This window comes from Aegilops tauschii, chromosome 6 (assembly GCF_002575655.3).
Source record: "Aegilops tauschii subsp. strangulata cultivar AL8/78 chromosome 6, Aet v6.0, whole genome shotgun sequence".
NCBI classification, from domain to species: domain Eukaryota; kingdom Viridiplantae; phylum Streptophyta; class Magnoliopsida; order Poales; family Poaceae; genus Aegilops; species Aegilops tauschii.
The window spans coordinates 372,943,912-372,953,199 of NC_053040.3; positions in this window are offsets into that span (position 1 = coordinate 372,943,912).

Sequence of the window (9,288 nt, forward strand, 5' to 3'; positions counted from 1 at the left end):
CCATGTGTCCTTCTGATGTGAACCGCCAGGGGCACCTGCATAATTGTGTTGTGTTGTCCCTCTCCTTATAAATATACACTCACCGCGGTCATTATCTCTTCTTCCACCTCGCCACCTCGCACAAACCCTAGCGCCTCCGCTAGCTCGCGTCGACGCCGGAGATAAAGCGCTTAGCTGCCGCGACTTCTTCGACGCCGTCCTCACGCCGGCTGATAAGCACATTTCATATACATAATTCTGGTATTGAATTATACCATTCGTTGAGTTATGCCCATCTATTCTTGCTAAGTTTCATTGAATATTTGGATGAAAATCATATAATGAATCATTTACTAGTCATTGTGTTTCTTTTGCAGAAAAGTGCGCAAAGGCACTATAAACTTCAAGATCCGGACTAGTGGCTAAGAGAACCAGTCAAGTGAAAAGAAAGAAGAAAGACGGAGGGACTTGTGTGTGAAGAAATGATGCTCCAGGGAACAAGTTAAAGAAGAAAGGGGTCTTCTTGTGAAGAAAGAAGAAAAGGAGAAGGGCCAAAATTGCAAAGTGGCAGATCAGAGGAGGGGTCAAAATCCCTAGCGGTAGCCGATCCCCATCGGGCCTGGCATCTCATCTCTCTCCCTCTCCCCATCTTCTCCACCTCCAGCCGCCACCACGGCCAGGCCGGCGCGGTGGTGCGCCAACCACCCAGCACCGCCATCTCCTTCTCCTCCCCGAATCCATCCATCTATCCATCCTCCACATCACCAACACCCAGCGCCACCATCACCTTCATCCACCGGTGCCATACCATCCAACCACCATCACCAGCTCGCGCGGACGACCAGACCAAGGGCGGTGGTGTCTGATCCTTCGCGAAGGCTACGGATCATTCTTCGCCTGTCCCACTGCTGCTCTCCTTCCCTTGCCTCGCTGCTCTTGCTCCTCCTCTCAACCTCTCTCTTCTCACCAAAACTGTTGTTTTCCTCTTCTCCATCTGCCTGCTGCTGCATTCTTGCTGAAGCTCTCCCTCTCCAATCTCCATCTGCTGCCTTGCTGAACCTCTCTCCTCACGCCCCTTGCTGCTGCTTCTTCATCTCAAACGCCCCCTGCTACTGCTTCTTGCGCCCCCTGCTGTTGCTCTCTCCCTCTCTGCTGCTCCTCACCCACCAACCTGCCGATACTTCTTCTCCCTCAACCTCCTGCTGCTGCCATCTCCCTCTCTCTAAATTTCTGTAGATTTGAAATCGAATGTAATATTCAGATTTTTCTAGTGCTATGATATGTTTAGTTTCAGACTCAAGCTTGTGTGGTTTTAAATTGTTGATCTGAAAACTGAATTGTGTCATATGACCCTCTATTCTTATGTGTGGTAATTAGTTAAACCTGTCACTTGTGTTCTGTACTTCTTGAATAAAGGAGTTCATCTTGTAGTACCTGTAACAGCCTGGATTTTGGCCCTTTTCTTTTTCTTTTTGATTTATTGGTTTTTGCTCTGTTTTTCTTTTTGGAGTGGTTCTGTGGCCTTGTCACTTGGGAAATCATCCTCTTTTTCCTTCCCAAGTGGCTCATCATTCTCAAAACCCTGCCAAGATCATGTCACTCCACTGCTTGACCAAACTCTAAATTCTTTTTCTAGGGAATATTCCTTTTTCTATTAAAGGAATAACCATGTCTGCCCTAGGTTGTGAAGCAACCTTTATTTCCATCACTCCTAAAATTCCCAAATAATTCTCATAAATTGTTTGGGTCATATATTTCTCAAATATAGCAAAATATTTCATTTGTAATGTTTATTATCTTGCTCAAATAATTCATTTCCTATTCTGCCCTAAATGGCACATTGTGAAGAAAGTGCTATTTTCCTTTTCCCAATTTACCTCAAACTCCTTGGACACCTTTTCCTATCCATATAATTGCCACATGCCAAAATGCAACCTCATTTGCCTAGTAATTATTTAATTATGATTTTCCAAAGTTTCTATCCAGAAAGAAGCTTTGTGAAGGAGGTGCAAGCTAGGCATATCCAAATGAGTTGCCATTTTGCATGATCCTTCATATCATCATATCATAGCCCTCCACCAAAGTAGAGCTCATGTCATGCCTTCATGTGAGCTCATCTTCAATTCTTTGATTCTGCCCAAAATTTCAGTTTGTGAAGCAAGTATATTTTATCTTGCTCCATTATGGCTGCCAATTTTTCTAGGCCTTCCATTATCCATATAACCTACCTCCACCCATTTTGGGCATAGTTCATCAAGTCATTATTTCTCTAGAATTTTTGCAAGTTTCTGGTCAGCAAGGATGTTTGTGAAGCAAGTAGCATTTTGGTGAATCCAATTGGTATGAAACTTATACAACATCCTTATATGATCAAATAATGAAGCCTTGCCAAACTTGAGCTCAAGTGGCCACACCATTTGAGTGCATCATCCAAATCTCATTTCTGGACCAGATTTGGCAGTTGCAAAGCAACTATGATTTATCTTGATCCAAACTTTCTCCAAGTTACCAGGATGAAAGTCCTTCTTTACCTCAACCTCGCAGACAACTCCATTGGATCGAAAACCCTTCATGTTGATCACTAGTGCTCACCCAAGTTTACTGCAGTAAACTTCAGAGGGTTCTTACTGTTTAACCAGATCACTTTTAACCAAGCTACCACCGTAGTTGAGACCTACCCTGGAAGGACTTACCACTAGACAACATGTTCAAGCCCCTCTCCCCCGCTACATGCCAGTGCACGCGGTGACCACGTTAATGGCATTGATATGCACGCGCTCTGTGTGCAGTGGCCGCGTCCAGTGGCTGTTTGTGCTTCGGCCCCTCTTCCTCTCGTCAGTTTCGCGCGCGTGAGCGTGTCCAGCAGCTGGCCCGCGTCATCACCGATCACCTGGACCCCTCACCTCCTCTATCCGCTTCCTCACCGACGCTCGCCGCTGAATGCCCACGAGAGCACAGTGCTCCGTTTGGCTCTGCTCGTCGCCGTCGTCATCCTCCTCGTGCTCCCTTGGCCGCCTCTGCCCCGTGAGAGACTCCACTATGCCTCCCTCGTCGCCTGACTCCAAGTTCATGCGCGCGGGCACGCGTCCGCGGCGCCGGCCACGCGTCTGCGGTGACGCCAGCTCGGCCTCCTCGCCCCGCAACTATATAAGCCCGTCCCGGGTGCGTTTCTCCTCACCAGCGACCTCTACCCACTCCCCCATGACTCCCTGACCACTTCCCCGAGCTCGAGACGCCCTCCACGACCACCATTGCCGCCATGGCCGCTTTGGGTCTCCTCCTCGATTGGCTCGAGCCGAGCCCTCCCTCTCCTCATATCCACCACCACCAGAAGCCCTTCACTCCGGCGACCCTCCCAGCCCCTCTGCTTCTCGCCGGAGTGCCTCAGGCCGCCGCTACCTCGTTCGATCTCCGCCTCCCCGTCCCTCTGTTGCCGCGGGTTGCAGCCACCCTAGCTCTCCCCGGCGCCTGCTTCCTCTCTGAATGGAGGCGGTATGGTCTCCCGAGCCCACCGGTGGGTCGCCCTCGCCGGAGACGGCCGGCCCGTCGCCGGTGACGCGCCCTCCCCTGCCTCCTCTGTCCCGTGCGGGAGCAGGGCGAGGAAGGAGAAGACAGAGGCCAGGCGGGCCCCATCTCCTTCCCCGACCCCACCTGGCAGCCACACGCGTTGACCCCGCCCCCGCCACGTCAGATAAGTGGAAACGCATTTCATTTAATACGTTTCCATTTAGTGAAAGCGTATTTCTGTCTTAGTTCGGTGGCAAATGCGTTTTCTTTATAAGAAAGCGTATTTTCATTTATCTACGGTTAGAAATACATTTTCTCTGCTGTGAAAGCGTATTTTCTGAGACTGCGCTTTCTGTTTTTCAGCTCAGGGGCCTGTTTGTAGGGTTATTTTATAGATTGGTCCCTGAACTTCGTCGGGCTATAATTTTTTGCTCGCAACTCCAAATGAGGTGATTCCAAAGCCCACGTCTTCGTTTCGTCGAGCCCGTTTTGTTGGTACCATTTTCACCATGTGTAACATTCTGAAAATGCCCATTTTGCCCTTGCCCTTATTCAGCCCCCTCCGAGAGAGTACGTTTTTCGATGGTCCTTTCCGCGAGTTTCTCGCACTTTCTCCCGGTGATTTCTTCCACCCCAGGCAAGCCACACCTTCCATTTGCATCACTGTAATGCAGTGACATGGTTTAATCTATTTGAACTTGTTTAAAATATTGCTTTAGCTACATGACTTTGTGCATGGCATTTTCTCGGAGTATTATGTTGATCTTGTTGTTGCCATGCTATTGTTTGGATTAGTAGGATTTATGTTTGTAGTTGATGAGTATCATGTTGCCATTGGATTATTAATGGATGGTATTATGATTATTTCCATGATGGTATCTGTTATTATATTTTGGAGTATTACTTTGGATATCATGCTGCCTTTGGATTAATAGTGGTTAGTATGATTATTTTCATGATGCTAGTTGATGTTCTGTTGCTTGGAGTATTATTTTTGGAAATGATGTTTATATGAGGATCTTAGCTGAATAGCTTTATTCTTGTTATTGGAGTAGTAGGATTATTGTTTTCGGATTCATCATGACAGTAGTGTTGTGCTACCCTTGGAGTATTTTGAGATGATGAGATTATGCTTGGATTATTTGTTGGATATTGCTATGACTTGGATTATAGTTTGATAGTTGATATCGGAGCATCAGTCATTACTACTATATTTTGGGGTTAAATTCCGTCATTAAGTTGGTCAGGTGCCACCGAACCGGGCTTTTTCCAGTGCAACCGCATTTGCCTTTTATGGGAAGGCCCTAATGCGGTCTATTGTCGTGCCTCTCGTCGGTGCCTCCAACTAGGGAAGGTTATGGGCATGCTTACCCTGGCCCGGTAAGCAGACATAACCTTGTGTGCCCGTGGTTGTTGTTATGGATCCGGTCCCCGTGAGGGACGTTTTGGCCACGACGGTGGTCGTTGTGTCTTTGGTAGACACGGGGCCACCCAGGACTAGCCCAGTTGGGAGTGGGTCGGAGTGGCCGGGAGAGTGTCATGGCAGTAGATCGGTTTTGTCGGAACGCCGTTGGTCCACCCGAATGGGAGTGCGAGGCCATGGGTTCCGTGGTGTGGGTAAAGTGCGCTACCTCTGCAGAGTGTGTGTATTTAAATCTATCGATAGCCGCGTCCTTGGTCATGGGCATGGGTTCGTACTAGGTCCCACCGTTCGATCAACACTCACATGACGGAATGACTTATAGGTGATATATATATATATGTTGATATTTTGAGCAGTACAGATTGGCAGGATGTTGATGATAATGTTGAGACCAAGTGTTGGTCATGGTTGGGATCGCCGGAAAGATCACCGTTTGGTTTTGATCACGAGGTGATCGAGATGGTACATTGCTTGGCCGGTGAGCCAAGAGAGATATGGTTATGGAGATCTGAGATGGTGATTTATCAGTACTGTATTAGTTTCATACCATGCTTAGTAGTTGTTTCATCAGGGTAGTTGTTAATTAATTAACCTGCTAATGCTATGTTATTGTCTTGCCTTGATGTTTTTGGTTGTTGTGAGCTTGCAAGTACATTCGATGTACTGACCTGGAGTGTCATGCCAGATTGCAGGTGATGCCATGATTGCTTGATTGCTTGTCGAGGTTGCCGTGCGTGCGAGCTAGATCGTGTCCCAGCCAGAGTCCCTGCGGAGTGGAGTTCACCACCTTCGTCGTTGTTCCGCTGCTACGAGTTGATCCGCTGCTAGCATAGAGCAAGTGTAGTATCGCAGGCGTAGTGTCGCCGTGCTGATGTGCTTCTTTATAACATCAGACCCTTGTATTATTATTCTTGTAATAAGAGCTGATTTGTTCTATGTCAAGCAGTGACGTATTCCAGAGACTTCTCCTCGATATCTGGGCTGGAATACGGGGCATTCCGGTTTCTCTGAGCCGGGGTGCCACAGTACCTGTGGTAGCTTTGTACCTGTGATATAAATATATATTTGTATGGTGATATATTTCTGTCCCTGTCACATTACTGTTTCTTCCCTCTGTTACATTGTATGTTGGTTATATATGTTTGTGTGGTGATATCAAGTACCTGTGATGTATACATATGTGAGTGTGATTGTGATGTGAAATTTCTTTCCTTGTTCCGTATTCTTACTTTTGCCCCTTTTAAATACTTTCTAGTAAATATATGTGTTCATGTCCTGTTGTTTCCTTTTGTGTTAGCATTTTAGTTTCTCAAGTAATAGGAAAACACCAAAAAGACAATATAGACAATCTGAACCTCCTCTTTGCTTATTTTGCATTTTCTTTGGCGACGATCTTCAGGAACTACCTTGTTTAGTTTAGGTTTATTTTCTTGCTTTCAGATCTGAATTGTGTTACCTAGCTTTATCCGAGCACGATCATTGACTTTCCTAGTCCCTGTGGAGAACACGACACTCGCAGTTTGGGCGTAAAAACACTACTGTACTTACAATTGACCACCGGCCGTGGACCTCGTCCTCTCCGCCGCCGCCGTAGGTGTCTTCCGCCGTCGAGTTAGGGCACGGAAGATTGAACTGCTCGGCCTCTCTCTCCACCTCGTCTAGCAGTTCGTCAGTGGTAATTAAAACATACTTTTCACTGCCTTTTTGATCCGTCAAATCCATCCACTTCAACCAAAAGTGGTTTCTTCACTTCCAAGTCTGGATCTGCCTTTATCTGCATCTCATATCATGCCAAGTATATTCACTTATGCTTCATAACTAGTTAGATTCCTCACTTGTACTTATTCATGGATTCGTACAAATCTGGAATCAACTCTCATCAAATAAGTGAATGTCTTCGCACTATGAGGTCAATGTCTTCAAAACTGATTTATCTTCAAAATCTTCTGAGAAGGCATATGACCTCTTCCCCTTACCTCGCACCTCTAATACTGTCACAGGTACATGTCCGTGGGAGAATCCCTTGGTTCTCATAGTCTGCATTCATTTGCAGAGTTCTTACAACGTCACATCAACTCTCCTGAAGCCAGTTCCTGTCTGACCAGCAAAAGGAAGCCATTCACTGTCTTGAAGCCATTCAGTTTGAATATAATGGCAACTAAAAAATCAGCAAGGAAAGGCGGCAGGCAGCGCCATGGAGATACAACTAAGGATTTACCTCCTGATCTATTTGAAATGTACAAAACCGATCCTGAGGAAAGCTATGGTCAGCGCAAGACTCGAATCCAATGGATTCGAAGATACTGGGCAGAGGAATGGTTCAAGTACAACTTCGTAACCCCTGAATATGCAGAGAAGAATGCTATCAAGTGCCCATGGGGAGATATTCTATACAGAAATCTGCAGCCAAGTCCAAGTCTGAAGCCATTGCTCAAGGCTTCTACCCATGCATGGTCCGAGGACCGAAGCCAGAGAATGCCGACCCATCATATATCTTATGGTGTCGTGAAGACAATCTTTTCAAGCGCAACTATCAGTTTGCCAAAGATTCTGCTGTTAAGAACAAGAAAGATCTTGGCCACAACTTCAACCCTGGTCCATCTGCTCCAAGGGCTGATGGCACACGCGATGCCAATCCCAATGTCATCGGCCCCTTCGACAACTTTGATGGCCTCCTCTCTCACATCGCAGCTCAGAGGGCCACCGTGGATCAATCTGCTGATGACGCTGACTCTAAAGAAGCACTAGCACCACCAAAGCCGAAGAAGAAGAAGACAAAGGCTTCGAAGCCCTATGCCACACCAAAAGCTTCGATTGTGAAGCCATTGGCCACTGCACCTCCTGAACCCAGTGTGCAATCTGAAGATATGTCTCGTGTCTCAGAAAGGACCGAGAAGACCAAGAAAACCAAGAAGCCCAAGAAGATTGCTACCTCTTGAGCATGCGTTGGTTTTTCCCTTGAAGAGGAAAGGGTGATGCAGCAAAGTAGCGTAAGTATTTCCCTTAGTTTTTGAGAACCAAGGTATCAATCCAGTAGGCGGCCACACGTAAGTCCCTCGTACTTACACAAACAAATAAGAACCTTGCAACCAACGCGATAAAGGGGTTGTCAATCGCTTCACGGCCATTTGCAAAAGTGAGATATGATAGAGATGATAAGATAATATTTTTGGTATTCTTATGATAAAGTCTAAAAGTAAAGAAAGCAAAATAAACGGCGACAGAAATAACTTATTGACGGGAGATTAATATGATGGAAAATAGACCCCGGGGCCATAGGTTTCACTAGTGGCTTCTCTCAAGATAGCATAAGTATTACGGTGGGTGAACTAATTACTGTCGAGCAATTGATAGAAAAGTGCATAATTATGAGAATATCTAGGCATGATCATGTATATAGGCATCACGTCCGTGATAAGTAGACCGACTCCTGCCTGCATCTACTACTATTACTCCACAGATCGACCGCTATCCAGCATGCATCTAGAGTATTAAGTTCATAAGAACAGAGTAACGCATTAGGTAAGATGACATGATGTAGAGGGATAAACTCAAGTAATAAGATATAAACCCCATCTTTTTATCCTCGATGGCAACAATACAATACGTGTCATTTCCCCTACTGTCACTGGGATCGAGCACCGCATGATTGAACACAAAGCTAAGCAATTCTCCCATTGCAAGAAAGATCAATCTAGTAGGCCAAACCAAACTGAAAATTCGAAGAGACTTGCAAAGATAACCAATCATACATAAAAGAATTCAGAGAAGATTCAAATATTGTTCATAGATAATCTTGATCATAAACCCACAATTCATCGGATCTCGACAAATACACCGCAAAAAGAGTTACATCGAATAGATCTCCAAGAAGATCGAGGAGAATTTTGTATTGAGATCCAAAGAGAGAGAAGAAGCCATCTAGCTAATAATTATGGACCCGAAGGTCTGCGGTAAACTACTCACACATCATCAGAGAGGCTATGGTGTTGATGTAGAAGCCCTCCGTGATCGATTCCCCCTCCGGCGGAGCACCGGAAAAGGCCCCAAGATGGGATCTCACGGGTACAGAAGGTTGTGGCAGTGGAACTAGGTTTTCGTGGTGCTCCTCGATAGTTTCGGGGTACGTAGGTATATATAGGAGGAATAAGTAGGTCGGTGGAGCCACGAGGGGCCCACGAGGGTGGAGGGCACGCCCAGGGGGGTAGGCGCGCCCCCTGCCTCGTGGCCTCCTTGTTGATTTCTTGACGTCCACTCCAAGTCCTCTGGATCACGTTTCTTCCAAAAATCACGCTCCCGAAGGTTTCATTCCGTTTGGACTCCGTTTGATATTCCTTTTCTACGAAACACTGAAATAGGCAAAAAACAACAATTTGCAC